Genomic DNA, 24,491 nt, shown 5'->3' on the forward strand with positions numbered 1-24,491 from the left:
TTATGGCCTTTTTTTGTAAAAACAAAGAGTAAAAACTCCTAGGCAGTATCAGAACATTCTACTTATGACCCTTGAGGATATGGCCTCTGTCTTTCAACTTGAGAGATGTCATGTTGCCAAAATCTTTGTATGATTCTTCTCTTTGTAAGTAAAAGATTAATCTCAGCTAGTCCGTTAAAGCCCTGTGTTTATATTCAGGGATGCGTAGAGCCACGGTGCTGACTGGTCATTGGCAAAGTTGAATCACTAACTACTGAATAATATATCCCAGGGTCCAAAACAGACAAGGGGATGACCTGTACCAACATATCAGAATTGTTTATGGAAAATGTCCAGATTGATAATTTGTACCCCTCGTTTCTGTTATATTCTCGTGGTTTCTGTTTTTGATCCTGATAGTAGTCTGGTGTATAAGCTATGTGACCAGAAATGTATAAAAGACTGCTCCTCAGGGGCGCCTGGGTGGCTTAGTCGGTTGGGCGACTGAGTTCGGCTCAGGTCATGATCTCGCAGTCCGTGAGTTCGAGCCCCGCCTCCGGCTCTGTGCTGACAGCTCAGAGCCTGGTGCCTGTTTCAGATTCTGTGTCTCCCTCTCTCTGACCCTCCCCCATTCATGCTCTGTCTCTCTCTCTATCTCAAAAATAAATAAAAACGTTAAAAAAAATTAAAAAAAAAAAAAAAAGACCGCTCCTCAGATGAGCCTGTGGGTTCCCTGAGTCCAAGATATTTCATACATGTCCTGGTGGTTCATGATCCAAAGATAAAGCATGTCCTGTGTAACAAAAAGAATCTTGGCAGCTGTATTTGGGATTCTTGGACGTCTCTGATGGGTGCTTGTGCTTTATTTATCTTGCCGTTCTGTATCTTTTGCTTTACTAAAGTCTTATGTGATTATAAAATGTGGGATCTCATGAATTATATCAATTATACATCCCTATGTAGTAGCTGCAGGCCATCAATTTTTATTTTAGTTAAGTTCCTCTAAGATCCTGAAATAAACACAGATATAAAAGATCAGATATTCTGATAATTCTCAAGGTAAATATAAATGTTTTTGCTTCTTATGTATTCTTAACTATTAGATTGTTTTCTTCAAAAAAAGTCATGAGGAAATACATTGTTATGAATTTTTAACATCTAGGAATAATTGACTATACACAAATATTTTTTTTAAAATTCATATCATGTTTTATTGATATAAGGCAAATTCCCAGCAATATTATATATATTTTTTATTTCTAGTACACAACTTAAAAAGACTTTAAGTCTTTAAAAATAAATTTGTCTTTAAATAAAAATGGTGCTTTCTATTGGATTAAAAATAAATTTGTCTTTAAATAAAAATGGTGCTTTCTATTGGATATGAGCTTTCCAAATTATGCAGTTACACATTCCAATGTCTTCTCAAAGACCTTATTTACTAAACATCACCGGTAATTGTTTTAATCTTTCTATTTTGTTTCACATAACCTGAAACTGTAAATATTTGTTTTTAGTTACTTTCAGGGAATTCTTTTCATTTGCTTGCTTCTCCTATTCCCTGAGTAATATTTTGACCCAAATACTGGTTGCATGTATTCTAGAGTCACTCCTGTGGGAAGATATCATTGTTCTTTTTACTTATATAATTTTCCTCTTTCCACATTAAAACGGAACATAAAATATTTACTTTCCTTTAGCTTATCTAGAATAAATAAAAACTTACTTCCCTCTTATTTTCAAATATATCTTCTGATTACTGCTATATTTGCATGAAAAAATCTCCTTTGTGAAAAAGCCAAAATCAAAATATTATGGCTACATTTACATTGACACATCTCAAGTGAAATACATTATAGTATCTAAAAAGAGATACATCTGCTGACTTTCTTTTGAATATACCTAAAATAATTGTGTTCAATAACTTCAATGGGATAATTTGAGAAGCATTGCATGAAATTATATAAAGAGTTCTAAACTTACCAAAGGCCTAATTGAAATTTTTCATATTTACATTTTACATATGCCTATTGTTCTGATTCATGAGTTCCAATAGGGTTTGAGAGATACACTGAATTTTAGTAAATGAAGGTCGATCCTTCCACATGTGCTGACTAGTTCCTTACCCCAGGGAGGAAGCAGCTGCTTTATTACATCTAAATAAATGGACACCAGTTTTTCTGCACTATTAGGTTTACACCTCTAATTTGCTTTTGTTTTTGCTTTAATAAAGCAGTAACAGAAATTTTTTCTTAGTTCTGAACAAGAATTGTAAAATATTGCTAACTCAGTAATAATAACCACTGACTATAGAAAAATTGAACCATTTGTCATCTCCTGTAAAGGGAAATGGTTGGGATAATTTGTTATAGTAGGAGGGAATGAGGCTCTATTCAACAAAGAAGCTGGAAAAAGAGAAACTTTGGTAATATTTCTAACAAAACATCCTGGAAAGAAATAGCAAACCTTAGAGCCACTTTATAGATCTAATGTGTTCATTGATAGCATTAAAAAGGCATTATTTAAAGGGCATTGGTTTAGTCATTTAAATATTTCTATAAATTTTATAAAATATCAAATGAAAAGCAAGATGATAAAGAGATGGCTAAAATGCAAGCAAAAAGAGACAATAGCATAAATGTTGCAGTCAAACAAGAAATTAGCATTAGGCTAAGTGAAGTGTAAATTTGGCACTATAGAAATGTGTATTGAGAAAATAAACCAAATTCCAAACTATAAACAATATAATATATATAAGTTGAAAATATTTTTCATATGAATGACATACATACAAGGCAGTATAAAAATAAGGAGCTGACACGACATTTTCAAAATGTGTTTGAAGATATGCCACAAGACACCTTTTTTTTCTGAACTGCAGGAAATTATTTAATGTTTATTTTTGGGAGAGAGACAGAGTGTGAGCGGGGGAAGGGCAGAGAGAGAGGGAGACACAGAATCCAAAGCAGTCTCCAGGCTCTGAGCTGTCAGCACAGAGCCCGACGCAGAGCTCAAACCCACAAGCCTGTGAGATCATGACCTGAGCTTAAGTTGGACACTCAACTGACTGAGCCACCCAAGCGCCCCTACAGGAAATTCTTAATATGCAAAGAGAGTGTTCACTATTTACCAATCAAGACTTATAAAAAGTAACTAAAAAAGAAGAAATATCCTCATGAATGTAGAGAATTTCAGAGGCAAAATAAGTCCTCATTTAAATAGAGAAATAGGGCAACAACAAAGAAATAGTTAGCTGGACCTCAAAATGCAGATTGTCAAAAAAACAATGGAAGACCAACCTTAAATTATTGAGTGGAAAATAGATGATTGAAAATTCTATACCAGAAATGATGGCACTTACAGATAATTCCAACAGAAATATTTTTTGAAAATAAGACTTGTGTTCTTCTCTAAAATGTGTCAAGATCAAAATCTCAATACAATGAACCAGTATACCAAACAGAGCACAGGTAATAAATGAATTAAAATGAAGCCTAATGATCTGAGATTTTAACAGCAAAAGAATATTGGATAAGTACCAATTTAATTCATGGAATGAAACAAAAATAGTTATGCTTAAAGAGTAGAATAAACTTAAGGAATTTTAAAAATTGACATGATTTCTCTCTCTCTGTGTCTGTCTCTATATATATCTCTCTATATATCTATATCTATCTATCTATCTAGACAACAGGAGTTATCTGTTTTTTGATAAGTGAAAATTATAAGATATTTAATTTCTAGGAATAATAGTGTTTATTTTTGAGAGAGAGAGAGAGAGAGAGAGAGAGAGCAAGCAGGGGAGGGGCAGAGAGAGGGAGACAGAATCTGAGGCAGGCTCTAGGCTCTGAGCTGTCAGCACAGAGCCCAATGCAGGGCTTGAACTCACAAGCCATCAGATCATGATCTGAGCCAAAGTTAAACGACTGAGCCACCCCGGTGCCCCTATTATGTGGATTTTTAAATAAATTTCTTCATCATCCAAATAAATCAGTATCCAGTTATCTAATTTCTGCTGATAACAAAGTCTATGTAATTTTATCATTAAATCTATTTTATATTAAATAATAAATGTATGTATATTAAATTAAGTACATCTTAAAGTATCTAAAAATCTAACACTAAACAAATATAAAGTAGTTTCTCTATTCATAATTACATGCTCTAAAAGTATAAAAAGTGTTAAATACTACAAATTGTTTCATGGTAGCTGATAAACCTAACATTAAGCAAGATGAAATAAATGTTGATTGCTATAATATGAAATCAACCTGATCATCATTTTGAAAAAAATGGCAATATTCAAATTCCCTAAAATGGTAAGAACTCAGACCTTTGATTCTTTAAGATGATATGACCAGAGACTCTGCAAAGTTAAATCATATTTGAAAGACAGCATTTCCCTGATCACTAATTGGTACAGCCCAAATTCTGGACATCTACTCATTTCTTCACACTCTCTCTTCTTAGGCAAGCTCATTTATTTCTGCGGCTTGAAATGCCACTTTTATAGGAACATTTGGCAAACATGTATTTCTCTCAAGACCTTTCTAAGCTTTAAATATGCATAACTGATTGCCTATTTTTCTCATGTAATTGAGTAATTAAGTCAATCCTAGCACATACAACCTGATTTCACCACCCTTCCTATCAAGTTTCTTAAATCAGAACTAAACATTCATTTCTGTTTATAGCCCATTCTTAATCTATTACCAAATACTATGTGTTCTACTAACAATATAAAACCTTACCTTTCTTCAAACTATATCGCTATTATCTTAAACGAAGACACCCATTCTTACATGCCTATCATTTCATAATTATACACTAATATCAATGCATAATAATTCTAAAATATATTTTACATATTTTGTCATTCCTAAGATGTGCTTTGGGCTGTATCTTACTTATTTACAGCAGTACTCAACACCACCATAATGTAAAAACTATCTTAGAAATGAGATGATGATATAAGGCAAAATACAAGTTGGCCCACATCCACCTAATGTACCCCTGTGTCTATTTAGAGTGGTAGTGGGAACCAATTAGTATGATGGACATACAAAAAGGGTACTGAGAAAAGACTATGACATAATAAAAACACCACAAAAATGTATTTATGAACTAGACCAAGAGTCATTGGAAGGATGTGGCATAATACCTAACTTACAATGAAAAGATTATATTGATTTTCTTCTTCCCATCATGATTCTCTGACTTAAAAAAAAAAAAACAAACTGAGTATGTGGCCTTTAGTGAATGAAGTTAAAGGAATCACATGAGAGAAAGCTGTGCCAGTTATTTATTATTTTTTTCTTTGCTCTTTCTATCTTATTTTGGCCTGGAGCTTTATTTTCCCTGCTTAAGAAGAACTATCGATTCTAAGAAGACTAAAGGGGTCACCATGGGACCCAGGGAGAATCAGCAAGGACCAAACTGCTTAGAGCTGTAGGCTAGAATTTCAAGTGAAAAGAGGTCCAGCTGGGATCACCAAGTAGAGGTAGAGTTAGGATTTCAGAGGATAATTTCTCTTAAAATATAAGATGTGGCCTTTTGCCTAAAAATTTCTGGTTGTAATTTATAAAACCCTGTGTACAGCAATCAAAACTCAGGACAACAAGGTACCACCAACTTTACCTGGGGATAAATAGTTGTACAGATATGAATCTCCTGAAGAGCTTTCATCTTCAAGAACCAAAATAAGTCATAAATACCTACTGCAGTGATAATCCCTAAGTTAGTTAAAACAGGACCTCGGCACTTCCCAAAGCAGTTGCTAGTTATTTCTGAGAATCCTACACACAGTATGTTCTACAAGGGAGTCTGCAGTCATCTTTTGGCATTTCTATCCTTCTTTCTGTTTTACCCCAGCAAGATACTTAGACACACTTAGAGTATTTCCACTCTCCCACATAAGCTTGCCAAGTGTCCATGATTATGGTCACTATATCCTGATATTCCCAGAGCACACAGATTTAGGCTGCCTGACATGTGCAAAATGGCCGACTCCCTTGGGGCCTGAAGCAGTTTTGTTTTTATGCAGAGTATCAGAATATCTCCTCAATATGTACACTTGCCTTTATCATAATAACTGGAGCGACATTCACTATGAGATATTTTCACAATTACATACTTCCTCTTTTTTGCTAAGACTTCTGTGATAGAAACTTTTCTTCTTTAATCAACATGTACAAGAGGAGTTTTGATGTATGTGGCAACAATCAGATCATTAGAGTGTGCTGTTAGATGTGTGTGTGTGTGTGTGCGCGTGCACACATATGCTTGTGAAGTAATCGAGAGTTGGAAATTGGACTTATTACACTAACAAGAACAGCATAAAAACAACTAAAATAAAATTTCCATTTGGATTTATTTTGATTTATTTTGTCTCCTTTATGTTCCTTGTTAGGCTCTTATTTATTTCTATCAAGTTATATATTAATGCCATCTCTATTTACACTTTCAGGTACTTTATGCTGTCACTGTCAGTCTTTCAAAATTAAAAAGTGTTCTTATTGTGCATGTATTTATCAGCCTGCCCACTTGTGAATTATAGCTTCTAATTTCTTGTAATACTGGAAACCAGCTAACCAAGCAAATTAAAATTGTATGAAAATTGGCTATGAGTGAATAGCCTGTAAGTAAAGACTTTATTTAAGAACTGTTAAAATTACTTTGTGTTTCTGGCAATTACTGGCAATTCTCTTGATAGCTGATATTACCAAATATGGGACTCTGTCGAGTTAGATGTTGTGACACAGTTTAAAATACGGGTTAGGTAGTAAAGTTTTTAAATACTGAGACACAGGTATAGACTGCAATAATTAAATGCTACTTGTCAAAATAATTAATAACTGGTGTTGACCTAAGCAAATACTATTTCACTGTCAGTTAATATTTTTTCTAAATACCTACATATTAACATACTTAACATTCTACATGTTTACTTTCCTAGAATTAAGTGACTCTGTATAATCTGCATTGATTAGAATCAATAAATTTGAGATGCATCTCTTCATTTAGGAAGAGCCCAATAAATGTCCTGTCAAACTGAATGAATAAAACCACATACACTGAGACCATCATATCCCACTGAATACTTGAATTTGAAATCACCTTTAGACTCTTACATGGAAATAGGAGAAATAGGACTCAAATGTTTTCTTTCTCTTTCTAGAATTTTCCTTTATCTCTCCTCACCAACATGTCTTTCAACTCTTCATAGTATCTTTAGAAACCCACTTTCGTAGACTATTCAAACGGAATAGGCTTTTAGAAACAATCCAGGCTACCTCCTAAACACCTTCCCTCTGGGAAGAAGCATTAGGCTAACAAACTGATTGAATTGATGACATGAAATAAAGGATTAATAATTTAAAAAATATATGATTTCCAAGTATTAAACTGTCCCATTAGAAACCTGAATAACATTTTTATCATATTCCACTAGTTTCCCCTTTTATCATTTCTTTAACATAATTTCTAACAAATAGTTCTTAAAAATACTGCATAAAATTGGACATTATTCATGAAGCCTTATATTAGAATGAAATTTATTTTAGGATTGGTATTCAGAAACTCTGATGCTTAGTATTTAACTGAGAAAAATATTTTTGATTTCAAATGCAATACATGTCACTAAAAACTATGTCTGTGTACCTACCTACCTATTGAATAGTACACTTCACAAAAATAGAAAATATAATCTTACCTTTGAGTAATTAGCTATGCATTCAATGGATATTCTGAAACAGAATTAACATATCAAAGCAAATGATGTTTCCTAGTAGTATACTATTATGTTCTAGGTGACTCATTTAAGAACACAAGCTATATATGTTAGACATAATTATTTTTGCATTTTTATTGAGGGTGCTTGTTTGAAGAGAAAAACTTTTATTGATAATATAAATGTTAGTTAAAAGAATCACTTTTTAAAAACTCGTAAAATTTATTTTCTTTTGCCAATAAATATTCTTGATTAAGTAAGGAGGAAGAGATATTTTTGGAGACTTTTTTTTTTGGTGCTTCCCCTCCTATGTTTTCTATTCAACATAAATACAGAATGAAATTCATGTATTGCCTTCTTCTATCCATTTTTAAAGCAATGTAGGGAAATGATATTGAGCATGACATTGTCACCTCTGCAATATCTATGGAAGAAAAACAACCATTAATTGAGTCTCATTTCTATAAGCATCTTTCGCAGATGCTTTAGTTCCTTTAATGCAGAGAGGCTTTTTGTTTTCATATGTGTACACACTTTTTAAGTGAGATAGATACCTAAAGTCTTTGCAGTACATAAAAAGAAAAAGAGCTCTATTAGAAGGAACACAGATATTACAGAATGTTCTAAATATGGCAGCTAGTATATTAAGAAGTCTCAAATCATAGGGTTATGAATGAAATATTATTTTTTCCATTAACTAAATTTAATCACCACCTGTCAAATCTCCATATTTGTCTCTTAACTGTGCCTTGAGCAGATTCCACAATTATCTAGCAATTTGAATATTTTAAAGATCAATCCAGTTAAGGATGAACTGGTTTAATTTTTCCCATTCTTCAAGTCCATACCCCAGTTCATGTTTTGTCTATGACTCTAAATGGTCCAAATGAAAAAGGAATTTTGGTTAACTTTGAGTCACTCCTTCTCTTTTCCCTCTTCCAGACTATTGAGGAGAAAGAAGAAAGGTATAACGGAAGTTCTTTTTACCCAATTGACACTTGCTTTATTCTACTTTGCTGTTTTTTTTTATTCTAGGGCTGACATTAATTGGTCATTAATGTCTTCTGTGTGGCACAAGTCCAAAGGGTTGAGGGGTTGCTGATTCAAAGAGTTGATGTGTGAGTTTTTTGGAAGGTTCTGGGGTTCCCTACCATGGACACCCTGTTCTATTTATTTAGTCCACCTCCATGAATCCCTTTACCTCCTGTACCTCATGCATCCACAGGCTCATGCTGTTGGTGTTCACAATCTGGCAGACAATCCTCTTGGGATAACAGAAACTCAACCTCTATTAATTTCTGGGGATCCACTTGCCCTGTGAAAAACTCACTCCTTTCTGTGTTAGAAACACAATGCTTTGAGATATTCTCTTCTCCACTGGGCAGAGATGCACAGGAGAGGTCAGTAAACCTTTTGCTTAAGCAGAATTCCAGCTGACAAACGAACTTTCTCCTTGTTTTAGGGAACACACATCCTCACACACATACATATGCTCGGTTAATGGGAGGGAAAAACATATTCCTCCCCAAAGTGTGGACATTCCGTGCTCACGATCTGACTACAATGATGACGCATATGTGTCTCCTGCTTTCCCATACTGCCTTCTATCTTTTTCTCCTTCCTGGTAGTTTTATAGAGCCAGGGAATTTAGGAAGTATACCATGATCACCTCTTCGTTCTAATAAAATCTCCTGACTCCAACTGACCTTGTCTTTATAAAAATGGGTTACTTTTGGCATTTCTTTGGCCTTAATTCTGTTTCAATGGAGACAGCACTAGTAAACACCCTATTTTCTTATGGAGATCAACATGTATTCTGGCTTTTACTTTGGACTATTCTAATTTGAATTGATATTCAAACTTTGTAAGTTTCTATAGCCCAATGAAATGCAATTTGTTGAGTATTTATATACATTTTTAGGAAGTTTGTGTTTCATGTAACCATAAATAAATAATGTATAATCTATGAATGTATTATTGCCATTATCACTGAATTCTAGATTATCAGATTAAATTTATAATACACAATTTAATATGCTAAAACATTTTCTTCTTTTTTGTTATGACAATTATTATAGTATATAAAGTATTTAGTTTCTCTGCTCTTAAACTATATTTGACATAGACATAGATTTTTTTTAGAAACTTTGATATATTTCTCTGTATTATGTAAGGAGTAATCTGTTATTTTGATAATTAAATATTATATTATATTTCATTTCCAGAAAAAAAAATATAAAACTGCTTTCTGGATAGATAAAATTTTCTTTTATGCAATTAATTTTAACTTTTAGTTTATTTTTCAATTAACAACATAGAGAATCATATTTTCAGTTTGTTGTTGTTATCCATCCCTCCTTTGAAGGATTTTGCTTTCATTGAGAAAAACTTAATTGAATTTTAATAATGTAGAAGAAAAAACATACATTTTAATTTCAACAAATTGATTTATTTCTGATAAGTAACATTAAAATTTTAAGGACGTAATGCTTATATGAAAATGTAATGCCTAGGGGCCCCTGGGTGGCTCAGTTGGTTAATCATCTGATTCGACTCAGGTCATGATATCACAGTTCCTGGGCTGGAGCCAGGCATCAGGCTCTGTGCTGACAGCTCAGAGCATGGAGCCTGCTTCAAATTTTGTGTCTCCCTCTCTCTCTGCCCCTCCACTGCTCATGCTTTTTCTCTCTCTCTCTATCACTCTCTCTCAAAAACAAACATTAACACTAATTTTTAAATAATGCCTAGATCTATTTTTACTTGAGGCTTCCTTACCTTGAGATATAAATTGAAACCATCACTCAGTGATACTTGAGCCAAAATTCATGTGAATCTTGTGAATTCAGTAATTTAGCTCCATCTATAGTTTTTCGGTCTACCAGTATTACTGGAATGAAATAATGATTCTCTCTATACGTGGAAACGCTAATACAGACGATGTCTAAAAATCTCTTCTGATCTTTGTTTTCCCAAAATTCAAATTTTGTCATAAAATAGAACATTTCAATCAGATTAAATTAATGAATTATCTATATCTATATCATCTATATCTATATCTATATATAGATACCTATATCTATATCATCTATATATAGATATATATATATAGTTCTATATATATATAGTATATATATATAGATATATATATAGTTCTATATATATATAGAAATTAAACTATATCATCTATATATATCTATATATATAGATATATATAGATGATATAGATATAGATGATATAGATATAGATGATATAGATGTAGATGATATAGATATAGATATAGATATAGATAGATATTTTTTCCCCTTTGGCATTATTCATGACAGGGTGTTATGTTTTTCTAGTATAAGAATCTGATGTAGGCTGCCCATGTATTTTTTTGATGATTTTGGTAGTAATTTTACTGTATGTATACATCAATTGGGAAAAATGACATATTTTCAACATAAAGCCTTCATTCTTTGAACGTGGATTTTAATGAACTATGCCCAATGCAACTGTAGACTCAAATACCTGAGTAGATCATGTACTCCTACAGTGAGCTGGCATGTTCATATGATCATGTGTTAATGTGTTTTTAGGATATAGTTCTTAAATCTTATTGTTCATTTTTTTGATATATGAAAAGTCTTCAAAATCAATCATTTATTTATTTACCTGTTTACAAGCTAACTTCCTTTGTAATCAGAAGTACTGATTTTATACTATAGTATCACTCTGAGTATGATCTGAGTATCATCACTTTTAGTACTGCTACCTTTTTAATTTGGTAAATATAGCTCTGTCAATTTTATCATTGCATTATAAAGTTCATAGGATCAGGTTAGATATTTTTAAGAGCATATTTTTAATGTATTGTTCTTTTGGAGTAATAATTTTAATACACTCTATTCAGTTATTTTGCATTGTAAAATTCACATTTTCTTAAGGAAATTCTTTGCTTTCACTTAAAATCTCTTTGAAAAGAATACCTTTATCATATTGCATTGTAGTACTTTTAATATATGATATACTTAAATAATACTGGGTCTATTATTTGCTTAAAAATCCTCATGTAATAAAGGAAACTAAAATTATAGATAAATAAGATAGGAACTAAAACCAGTAACTTAGAAAAAAAGGATATAATCAATCACTTAATGACCATTACGTAGGGAAATATTATATTTGCTGCAATAAGGGATTTGCCGTATATTGTTACCACACATTTATAAAATACCTGGTTCTGTTTTCACACACCTGAAATTGTTAATCTTCACAATAATCTAGTGATGTAGATATTATTATCTTCCTTTTACAAATAAGGAAATAAAACACAGGAATATTATATAACTTGTCCAAGTTTAGTTAGAAGGAAAAAAGAGCTAAGATTCACACTCAAATAGCTTGTATCCTTATCTATATAGCTCTATACTGTCCCTTCGTAAGATGCCTAAGTAGTTTTAATTCATTATGTGTTTCTATTAATTTTTAAATTATTTCTTGGTAAGTGAAAAATGTGTTCTCAAGCTCATAGTTATATAATTAATTCAGTCACAATTCAACAAGTAAAGTCTACTGATATTTCAGATTCATGGAAAAACTTATGACTTTGGCAAAATATATATTAAACACATACAATTTGGAAGACTTGTTTTTTATGTATGTTACTACTTTTTGGGTTTACCTAACATTGCACTATATTTATTAGGGAAACATTTATGTCCCAACTTCATGTAACAAAGTTTACCGAATTAATTACTACCGTGTAGCATGTAAAGCACTTGGTCAGTTTAGCTTGAACCTGTGCTGAGTGCAAGTGCTGGCCAGCCCTCTGCTCTCAGTCAGGTGGTGGAATTTCTGTATGACCTTCTCCTAGGCCTTCAGCACTAACTCCAGTTTTTTCTTTTAGTACTCTAATTAAGTCAAGGCTCTGTAGACATAGTTTCTATTCCAACTAAAAAAAAGTATAGAAAGGGTTTTCAATTTTATATTCCCCACTCCCCAGCATTATATAATTGAAATTATGTGTTTTCTTTCTAATATGAACCAAGAAAAGGACAAATTTCAGCAGAAAAATGATGTGGTATATATTCTCGACATGCTTGACCGATAAATAAAAATAAAAACTGAGTAACAAAAATTACATATCTAACCCTATCCATGACACAGAAGCATGATAAGCCAGAAAAGCATACTGATCACTGTGCACAAGGCTTTCTTTTTGTTTTTCTCTCTCTCTATTTACTTTTTTTCCCTTAACTTCCACTAAAATACTTTTGAAGTGCCATCCTTAAGGAAGGATTTTTGAAAATCATTAATAGCTCAAATGTGGTTAATATGGCATATGTGATCAGAATAAGCAGACATTGGTGAACCTTTAGCTCATGATTAAGAGTTTTTAACTTCTGTCCTTGAGTCTCACAATAGCATCTCATTTCTTTTCATCCTCCTAGATTATGCTCCTTGAGCTCTTTTCTGTAAACACCAATCACTTGAAAATGAATATCCAGAAGATTAGCCATTTCAAGAGTCTTATGTCCTACCTTACTAAAATATGCTAATATAGAAAATTCTAAAGGATGGAGTTTTTTTTTTTTTTTTAATCTTTGGATTTTTTTTCCATTCACTGAAAATATCACCACTAAATACTGAAGTATTATTGCAGGCATATTTTTTATATATAGCAAACATTAAAATTTGTGATTTAGTTAAATTTTTCTTAGACTCCAAGATTGCCTGTAAAAATTATATAAGACGAACTCACATTCATGACAGATTTATTAAGGACAAGTGATATATTAAAACCTTGGAAGTTATATTTTACATTAAAGGTAAATTAAAACCATAAATTAAATGTGTGCACAGATGAGCCTGGTCTTAGCAAACAGTAATCAGGTTCTGTTTAATTTTTCTGTACTAGATAGATTCATCAAGACTCACTGAGTCTCTCTAGTAATTTTCCACATCCCCTTATGTCTGACATTTGCTTCATTAGAATCAGGTCTCCTTGCAATCATAAGGCAAAACACATTCTTATATTAAGGAGAAAGGATGGCATTGCCATTACAATATTTTAATCTGGAAAACATATATCTGCTGTTCTCTGTAATGACATATTTGGGAAGCAAATAGCCTTTAGAGAGAGGTTTACTGTAATAAAGTCCATCTACTCCTTAAATACTTAAATAGGGAATCGAGTTTTGTTTGTAAATGTGTGCTTGTTTTAAAATGCACAGATTTTTTTTTAACTTTAGCTTATGTTCCATCAGTTTGTTTTGTCAAAACAAGTAATATCTTGAGTATTATCAAGTCAACAGGACATCAAAACAAAAATTTGTGTAAAGTTAAAGGCACAGTACATTAACAAACAAATGATCCTGTTATAAAATTATAAATGTAGTTTGGGATGGGGTGGGCAGGAGGGCAGTTACTCTAAAGTATAGGAACTGACGTCTTGAAAGTATCTCTGAAGAGGGCTAATTACTCCTTTCATCTCTTCTTATGACCTTAAGTTCTTTTAAACAAATCAGTGGAATATCACAGTTGGTAACTTGTTGTGAGTTCTTGAGGCTATACAGGTTTTGTTGGGCTACATTACATGTGGTTTCCCTATTAGTTTGTTGGACGGAGTGACCCACTGCCAAGCAGATTCAGTTGTCTCATGGCAACTCCTGAGCACACCCCTTGGGAGTTGTAATTTCCTCTAAATCCTTACTACTGTAAAAGCCTCCATAACCATCTCTAGCAAAGTCTCTGCTGTCGTAGAATTGCTACCACTGTGGCAAGTGCTCCCACACGTAGCTGCTACAGAAGCTGGAATTGCTAGTGCCAGTACTATGTTGATAGTCTCTGGCACCAAATTGTCTACTGAATCTACAACTCCTGGAATGCACACTACTGCTACCCTTGCAGTGGTGTTCATATGCCGTATTTCTAACCAAGATGGCAGTACTTGTTTAGTCCCTGCAAGAAGATCCAACAAACCCTTGGTAATATTTTTGCTTCTCTTAAGAGAACAAGGTAGCAGTTTTCCTATACATTCTGCAAAGCCAATGTGATGTATGTTTCTTCAATATCATTGGCGAGTCAAAATTCACAAGTTGTTTCATATTTGAAACACCAAATCTTCTTGATGCTATTGATATAGCCACTAGAATTGGACTTTTTCCAGAAAGGAACAGGTGAAGGCCTCTTCTCTGTCTCTATAAGGCTGTTCTTCATGGATACTGGTGTAAGCGTATCCTTTTTTGTATAAAAAAAATCCTCCAGAGAATCTGCACCCTTTTTGGTCTCTGCAAACGCTAAGGGTCAGCGAATCCTTGCCTTTTGAAAGTCACGCTGAAACTACCATTTGTCTGACTCCTTCTGTGGGATATTCTCAGAAGTAGAACCAATCTTCCCACAGCCAGAAAGATATATTCATCAAAGAAATCATGAGCAAGCATCATTATTTCCCTAGGGAAAGTAGCACTAAACATCATGGAATGGTGATCTCCCGTTGATACCATGCTATTTTTTTCAAGTATTTTACATATTTGAGCTTCAAACTCCATAGCCAACATACTATCAGCTTTATCCAATAAGTCTAATTCAATATTTCCTCTTTCCATCATATCTACAAGGCCTCTTAAATGGTACTAACAAGTAGCATCCATGTTCTAAGTCTTAAATCTGCTGACCAATATTGGCACCACCAGAAATAATCCAAAGAAAAACCCTAGATTGGTATGAAAAACCCTAGATATAGCTTTCTCATAGGTCAGTACTGCCAATTCTCTCATTAGTGCTAATACCAAGAAAACTGGATATTTTTTTGCAGCTCCCAAACCTTCCCTTTTCTTTTCTGGTCCTCAAAGTCCCCCCTGGATCATTGGAATATATCAGACTCAAGATGGGCAAGAGAAATACTGCAGTTTCTACAGACCCTGTCTGGGTACAAGCCATCAAATATCTTTTCTCTTTGATGGTAAGAATAGCATCCCTCTGCACTGAAGTCAGGGGAGTATAACAAATAAACTGTTTCTCAGGATGATTTCTCCCCTCTCAACATCACTGAAACTTTCATTATGTGGGAGACAATTGTTGCCTGTTGCCTCAATTGGAATGTCATATTTCTCAAAGTTAATTCCAGTCTTATCTCCAGAGAAGGGTTTCTGTTCCAAGCATTCACTTAATGGGAGGGGTTTTGATCAACCATCTTCATCTGATTTGTCATACCACCAACTGTTTCCACCATATTCAAGTTTGTCAGAGCCACTTCCGTAAGTGAAGTGCACATGGCTTCATGCACATGGCTGCCAGTGCTATCAGTCTCCTTGACCGTGATCACCAAACCTTCCCCTTTATCCACTTCCACAATCACTGAGAAACTAGACTTTCCTCTTGAGTCACCATGGACCTCAAAACTGTTGTGCACATCCTTTATTCAAACTATGAACTGTCTTTATCATAGACTGTTTTAGTAACTTCTCTGTTCCTTAAATGCAGAGGAATATAGCACCCTTGGCTATCATCTGTAACTCCTCTATGCTGAATTACCAGAAAAATTCAGATATGCATTAGCAAGCTGCTGATTCAGTCTGAGCTCATTTTATACCACCACAGGATCCATATCTGAAGAGTACAGAGAACTCAGACTCTTCTTCCATGGCTCTCTAACATGTGCAGAATGTTGTTTCAAAAAATGAGGTCTCCAGATATATAACCATGTTTGAAAAAAAGTATTTTTGAACAAATTATCATTCAAAAAAAGTTTTAAGACATTATTATTCAATAATTATAAAGCATGGCTGAGCAAACTATTTGATACAGGTATGTTTCGACATTTTACACAGTTTCTGGATGAATTTTAAATTATTTAAAAATCATCTCTTCATATTTGTTTAATTGATAAATCTCTAATCAAGCTGTCATTTTAAATATTACTATATACATTTCAGTCAAAAGGACTGTGATTTTGAACTTTTTTACTTGTTTATTCTATTCTGAGTTACAGTGTGATTTATGGTCTATACTTTTCTCTTTAATGAGGAGTTTACTTAATTAAGTTTTTGGCCACTAAACAAAGAATTATGAATTCACTTAATGGTTTGCAAGTAGCACGATGTAATACTACAAAATCAAAGCTATAATTTTAGGAATTGTTTTGAATTCCAATTCTGATCATAAATGGGTTTGTATATGGGGCGCCTGGGTGGCTCAGTCGGTTAAGCGTCCGACTTAGCTCAGGTCACGATCTCGCGGTCCGTGAGTTCGAGCCCCGCGTCGGCTCTGGGTTGATGGCTCAGAGCCTGGAGCCTGCTTCCGATTCTGTGTCTCCCTCTCTCTCTGCCCCTCCCCCATTCATGCTCTGTCTCTCTCTGTCTCAAAACTAAATAAAACGTTAAAAAATAAATAAATGGGTTTGTATCAAATATTATGTATAGATAGAATCACTATGACTATATGGATTTGGGAACATATTGTTCAAACAAACATAATAGCTAATATTTCTTGACATATTCAAGGTTAAATGTTGACAGGTGCTGTGCAAACTCTTCACCCTCCTCCTTTTAAATATTACATGTAAAATGCAACATGAGTAAATGCCACAGGTTAATAGATTTCCATAATCCTGTTCTATGTATAGAATTTTTCAGGTCCCAAGATACAATGCAAATAATCCAATTCCCAATACAAAATAAATTATTTTATTAGTGATGTTTTCTGGATTATGCACAGATAAAGTAAATCAATGCTTTTTGTACTTTTTGTTTCTTTGCTATTGATAAGGGATAATGAAATACAAGCCTTCAGAATGACATGATTTTCAAGCTGTAAAAGACCTACGAAAATATATACCTGGCCCATAATTTTATAGATGAAGAAATGGAGGTAAAGACGTTAACACACTTGCCTATGTCAAGCTTGCTATCTACGACAGATTTGAGAGAATATCAACATACCTGATTCCTAGGTCAGCGTATTTTTCTCTACAAGATACAACCCTTCCTTTCAGCTAACACAAATGCAAAAAAAGGAATGTTTCACATTGATACTATTATTCCTTGAATTCAGCCTTTCTGTTTCACAATGATTATGCTTTCTGGATTAACTAGGAAAATAACCATCAGATTTCTTCTTTTTGTTCTGAGTACACAGTTGTTCCAAACTCTACCTTATGTGAAATTTTCTACCTCTACAAAAACCCATTGCATATCAGAAAATTAATTTCTTCTCTTTCTCAGATATTCAGAAATGTCTCAGAAATAATTGCAGCAAAAGGCTTAAGGAGAGGGCAAGCCATATGTTTAGAAGTTTGCATTTGGTGATAATTTAAGCATTCTTGGTGAAGAATGTTTAAGTATGTGAAAGATGTATGCTTTTTCACCTTATATATGATTTCTGAGGAAAGAAAATAGAGAAGATCAAACTTTAGTTCAGGAAAATCCTTCCTTCCTTCCCTCCCCCTCCCTCCTGATTTGTTTCTCTTCCTTTTCTTTTTTTTCTTGCTTTAAAATATTAATGCAAAGTGAACATGGTGGTACATACTAGAGAATCAATGTTTTCTAATTTTATATATGTTCAGTACAGCATGACTAAAAATAAATAATCAGAATATTTACATACCTTAATTCATAACTACTAAAATTGGAAGATTAACAAACTATATGTATGTAATTTTAGAAGGGAAGTTCAAATGACATAACATTCAATATATACTTTAGCTTAACTTTACATTCTGAACCCTCAGCTCTCAAATGAAATATCAAAACATTTTTCCTTATGGTTATTTAAATGGAGAGCAAACATTCCCAAAACTGTGTAGTGTGGGATTTAATTAGGGGAGATTAGTGGTCATTTGGTCCCTTGAACTTAGTAGTTTGTTCCCTGAAAGTTAGAAATATGAAAAACTAGGTCCTCAGGCTTTTCTTCCTCAAGTTATAAATAATCCCCAAACAAGCATACTAGCTGTAAAAAAGAAAAAAGGGGGGAAAAACAGAGACAATAAAAGTCTACATACTCTTCAAATACCTGCATTTCTAATCCAGTGAATAATAAGGCAACTGGTCCCCTTATTACCACTGAGCAGGAGGTGGTCAATGAGGAAATCTCTAGAGATCCACGTATTGCCAAATTATTAAGATTATCTCCTTCACAGCCCCAGGACTGAAAGCCATGTCACTAGGTACATATTTTTTAAAATTATGATTTATTAATCTTTTTACTCATTTCCTCCCACTCAAAAATAAAAGTAAGGAAACTATCTGATTTCCTAAATAATGGCTATTGAAAATCATTTAGATTTTTATTATTAATATACAATGCTGAAGAAAAACTCTGCAACAAAGTAATTCCAGAAAATTTCTTACCTAGCCATATCCATCAACCAGCTCTATCTCTGAGTTATCATATTCAGTCAGTTTCATTAAACTTAATTGTGAAAAAAAGATAAAGTAATATAGGGTTTTACCTTTTCTCTTCATTTCCATATACTATGAAAACAATTCACTGAAGTTTCTACAAGTCTACTATCTACTGTTTTAGTCCATTCAGGCTGCAATAACAAAATGCCACAGACTGGGCACTGTATACACACTAGATAATCATTTCTCCCAGTTCTGCTGGAGTTGGAACTCTGAGATCAGGGCGCCATCATGGTCAAATGAGTGTTCTTGTGTCCTCACATGGCAAAAGGGGCCAGGAATCTCTTTGAAACCTCTTTTATAAGGCATTAAACCCCATTCAGCAGGGTTCCATCTCTATGACTTAAGCATTTCTGAAAGGTCCCACCTACTAATACCATCACCTCCAGAGGATAGGATTTCAACATACGAACTTTGGGGGATAAAAACATTCAGAGCATAGCATCTGCTATGAGATTTGAATTCTCATTTGCCTTATAGGTTGCTTATAAGAAAATTACTTTACTTCTTTGATTTGTTTCATAGTATCTTTAGTATTCTACAATATTTTTTTTCTGTCAATGTTGTTATGAGATCAATTAGATTATATAAATACCAAATTTCAGTGATACTTCGGTATGCATTGATGGCAAAATTAGGTTTTGCCTCTTTTTAATGACTTATACTTCCTTTTTTAACTCTAAAATTAAAGCAGTTAATATTAAATGTCTTTTCAGTTGTCCATTGGTAAATTCTGTTATAAGACAGAAATTTTGTCTGTCTTATTTGTGTTGACTCCCCTTGTAGTAGATTCCTGGCACTTAGTAAAATTTCAATGAACATATAACAAATAAATAATTCTGGGGTTTCCAGTTCTGCATGTCAGGAGCTTGGAAGGTACCACTCCATCCTAACAACAAGTAAAAAAGCTGAAGAGACTGACAAAATTGTCACTTTTCTAGAATCCCTTAGAAAGGTGAAGACATAAGGCAAACCACTGTCCCTAAGAGAATCTGACCAACAAACAAATACAGAGAATAACAAACTTAGCACAGTACAGACTCCAGCAGAAACTGCTGCAGGAACCAGTGTCAGGGTAAGAGACCTGAGCTGTAATTGCCAAATTGCTGGAGGCTCAGTGTGTGCAACTCAGTGTTAAAAACTCCACAGGGAGGGGTGCTTGGGTGGCTCAGGCTGTTAAGCATCTGACATTGGCTCAGGTCATGGTCTTATGGTTTGTGAGTTTCAGCCCATGTCCTGTGAGCTCCAGCCTCGCTTCACTTTGGGATTCTCTCTCTCTCTCTCTCCCTCTCTCACTGTCTCTGCAACTCACTCACTTGCAGGCTCTCTCTCTCTCTCTCAAGCAAAAACAAAACACTCCATGGGGAACCCAGTCCTCGGGGGACACCCACAATATGAGGTTTACCTCTAGAGGCTCAATCAGGTTCTCACTAATTCCTTGCAGCTTCCGGCAGGGGTAAGGAAAAAGGAGCTATTTTGAAATATACCAGACATGGCCTGCCCTTAGGAGAAACTGTTTAACCTGATGAGATATTATCAGAACCTAATTTACCTGGGAGAAGGAAAAACCCAACTTCATACTACTTTAGCCCACGTGTCTCATCCAAGGAAGTGGGGGGAGGGTAAGAAAAAAATGAAAACACTTGTGATGTTCACAGTCCTGAGGCATAGGCTCATTAAAAACCTGAGACCTGATCACAGGACTGTAGAATGCTCCCCCACCCCCCCACACATCTCACTACCACTTTACTAAAGGCCTATTTACAGCTGTTCTTACCAGTCTCTCCTGTCTGACTAAAAAGAAATTATAAGACATACCTAAAGGCAAAAAAAAAAAAAAAAAAAAAAAAAGAAACCAAAGAAACCAAAAAACCCACACAATTTGAAGAGACAGAAGCAGACATGACAAGGATATTGGAATCATCATAAGGAGAATTTAAAACAATTCGACTAATATGCTAAGGGATCTCATGGATAAAAATAGCAGCACCCAAGAACAGATGGGCAAAATAAACAGAGATGGAAATCCTAAGAAAGAACCAAAAGTTTTTTGTAGATAAAAAAATCACTGTAACAGAAATGAAAACTGACTTTGATAGGTTTATTAGTAGACTGGAAAGAGTTTCTGGTCTTAAAGATATCTCGATAGAAACTTCCCAAACTGTAAAGCAAAGGGAACAAAGACTGAAAAAGAATAAGAGAATATCCAAGTACTGTGGGGAAACAATAGAAGGTATAACATAGGATAATAGAAATACTAGAAGGAGAAGAAAAAAAGAAAGGATCAGAAGAAATATTTAAGACAATAATGACCAAGAATTTCCCCAAATTAATGTCAGACACCAAACCACAGATCTAGGAAGCTATGAAAACATCAAACAAGATAAATGCAACAACAACAACAACAACAACAAAAACCTACAAGTAAAAATACTATTTTCAAAATACATTTATCCAAGAGATGTGAGGTGAGAATTTATATCCACATAAAATAGGGATGCTTACAGCAGCTTTATTCATAATTGCCAAAACTTAGAACCAATCGAGATGTTCTTCAATAGGTGAGTGGATAAATAAACTGTGGTACATACAGACAATGGAATATTATTTTGTCATTCAGTGCTAAAAAGAAATGAGCTATCGAGCCATGAGAAGTCATGGAGGAAATGTAAATGCATAATTACCAAGTGAAAGAAGTTAATCTAAAAGCCTATATACTATATGACATTCTATAAAAGCTAAACTATGGAGGCAATAAATAGATCACTGCTTTCCAGGAACTGGGCTTGGGAGTGAGGAGGGATGAATAGAATAAGCACAGAGAAATTTTATGGCACTAAAAATATCCTGTATGATATTATAATGATAGACATATATTTTTATACATTGGTCCAGAACCATACAATGCACATCAAGAACAAGCCCTAATGTAAACTATAGATGAACTTTGTGTGACTACAATGTGTCAACATCAGTTTATCAACTGTAATAAATGTGCCATTCTTGGTGAAGGAAGTTGATAATGGGCGGAAGGCTCTACATGTGTAGGAACAGGAGATTTATGGGAAATCTCTGCATCTTCCTCTCAGTTTTTCTGTGAACTTAAAACTATCTATAAAAGTCCTTTAAGGGAAGCCTGGGTGGCTCAGTCAGTTAAGAATCTGACTCTTGTTTTCAGCCCAGGTCATGATCTCATGGTTCATGAGTTCGAGCCTCATATTGGGCTCCACACTGACAGTGCAGAAACTGCTTGGGATTCTCTCTCTCTACCCCTACCCGAACTGCACATGAATTCTGTCTCTCTCTCTCTCTCTCTCAAAATAAATAAATTAATTAAAAAAATAAAGCCCTTTAAAATAATAATAATAATGATATACTAGTTTTATTATTATTATAAATGTTACTACTTATTATCATTTTATATTACAAATATTATTATTATGAAGCATATACATTTCTTTCTATATGCTACTGCCAACTCAAATAGGTAATATCATGCTCACAAATTTAAGAATTATATATATATATATGTATGTAATATATATATATAATGCTATAAAAGTTAAGAGGATAAATGTAAATTTATTATGCTATCATATGGAAGCAATGGAAAACCAGTTGTAAATAAATTTACTTTGGTAATACTGAGATATTCATTTAAAATTTACTTTTCCAAAATTATAGCTGAGTTAATACATGTATAATTATCTCTATTTAAGAACATCTGGAGAAACTGAAGTGTTCTTATACTGAGGTGAAAAATACATGTAACATGACAGGGCTTAGATTACAGCACTGGCTGTGTCCGAAATCCTTCTTTCTATTCTCCATATGAAAGTCTGTCCCTCCCCACCATATTTTGCACTGAATCCAGTGAAGTTACTTGAATTCATATGTTCACCCCAAAATCGAACCAGTTTTCTTGGCTCCACCTCCAGGGTAAACAATGACTTCTCTACTGAAGTGGACTTCTTTACCTCTAAGTTTAGATTTTAACTAGATACGATTCTGGAAATTGAGGTATAGGACAACTTTAACCTAGGCATTTTGTTTTTAAAGTGTTTTGGGGCACCTGGGTGGCTCAGTCAGCTAAGTGACCAACTTTTTTGGTTTCGCCTCAGGTCATGATTTCCCGGCTTTGTGGGTTCCAGCCCCGCATCAGGCTCTGTGTTGACAGCTTAAGCCTGCTTGTGACCCCCGTCTCTCTCTATTTCTCTTAAAATAAATAAATAAACTTAAAAAAATTAAAAATAAACAGTGTTTTGCCAAAGATATCATTCCCTGTTGTACTTATACCTCTGCAGTGTAAATAGTATAACCACTACGTCAATATACCAAAGATCTCCCTAAGGCCTAATTTAATAAAGAATGAGTATTTCTTCATTTTTGTTACAAGTATCAAAAAATAATTATGATGAGATGTTGCCTACAAGATGACCTTTAGCATGGATGCTTTGAGAATTTGTTATTGTTTTTTTATAGTGATACTATTATAGTAAAAATAATAAAATGCTAAGTACTAGGAGGAAGAGAAATGGTATGATTTAAATTATAATATTTTTGTGAGACTCTAGATTAATATACTCTGATTACATCTGGCATTTAATTAATTTATTTCATTTATTTCATTTCAATACCTGCATTACAAAAATGTCATTAATATAGCACTTTCATTCAGATCACCAAATATTGAGTGATGTTAGAAATTTGCAATCATGTGCTAAGCACTAGAGATTTTTAAGAGAATGTCATGATCTTTCTCTCTCTCTTTCCTTGTTCCTTTAGTAGAGTGCAATCTATTGGGGAAGACATTATAATGAAATCATCATGTATTGCAGTATATAAAATACCTGTACTATATAAATGCAGATTATCAGTGGCAGACAGATACAAAGTGATCAAAGTAGCAGGTATCAGAAAAGAGACATGGACATTACATATCAGTAGAAATAGAATCTAGTCCAGGCTTTTCCATTGCCTTAATGTGAAATCTTGAGCAAACAGTTTCACGTTTGATCAAGTTCCTTTAATCATTAAATTACTGACCAAGAGTTAAAATAGCTGATCTTTCTTGGGAAGTTTCACTTTATGTAAAAACCTACTCTGGCTACTCCCATGAATATGATGATCTTATTGAGTGAAAACTGAAGCCTTAGAGGTAGCACATAAAGAGAGCATAGCATCAAGGAATCATATCATGGTGCTCTACCCCCTGCTAGTTAATGCATTCAGCAAGCACATCACAATACAATTTTCTAAGGTCCCAGAGGGGGAAAAAGTGTAATTGTATGAAATAGGATTAAAAAAATGGAAGACAGCACATGAATTCAGCTACCTACGTGAGGAAGATAACATTTCCTTTTTATTTTTTTTTTCATTGCATTTAGACTAGTTTTTG

At 33.8% G+C, this 24,491-nt stretch overlaps 1 pseudogene; it reads right to left on the reverse strand.

Moving 5' to 3' along the window:
* Positions 1-14,300: 14,300 nt before the first annotated feature.
* The window catches only part of LOC123608298, a 185,254-nt pseudogene continuing 175,063 nt past the window's right edge, over positions 14,301-24,491 (reverse strand).

The sequence above is a fragment of the Leopardus geoffroyi genome, chromosome A1, assembly GCF_018350155.1.
Source record: "Leopardus geoffroyi isolate Oge1 chromosome A1, O.geoffroyi_Oge1_pat1.0, whole genome shotgun sequence".
In the NCBI taxonomy this organism is placed as follows: Eukaryota; Metazoa; Chordata; class Mammalia; order Carnivora; family Felidae; genus Leopardus; species Leopardus geoffroyi.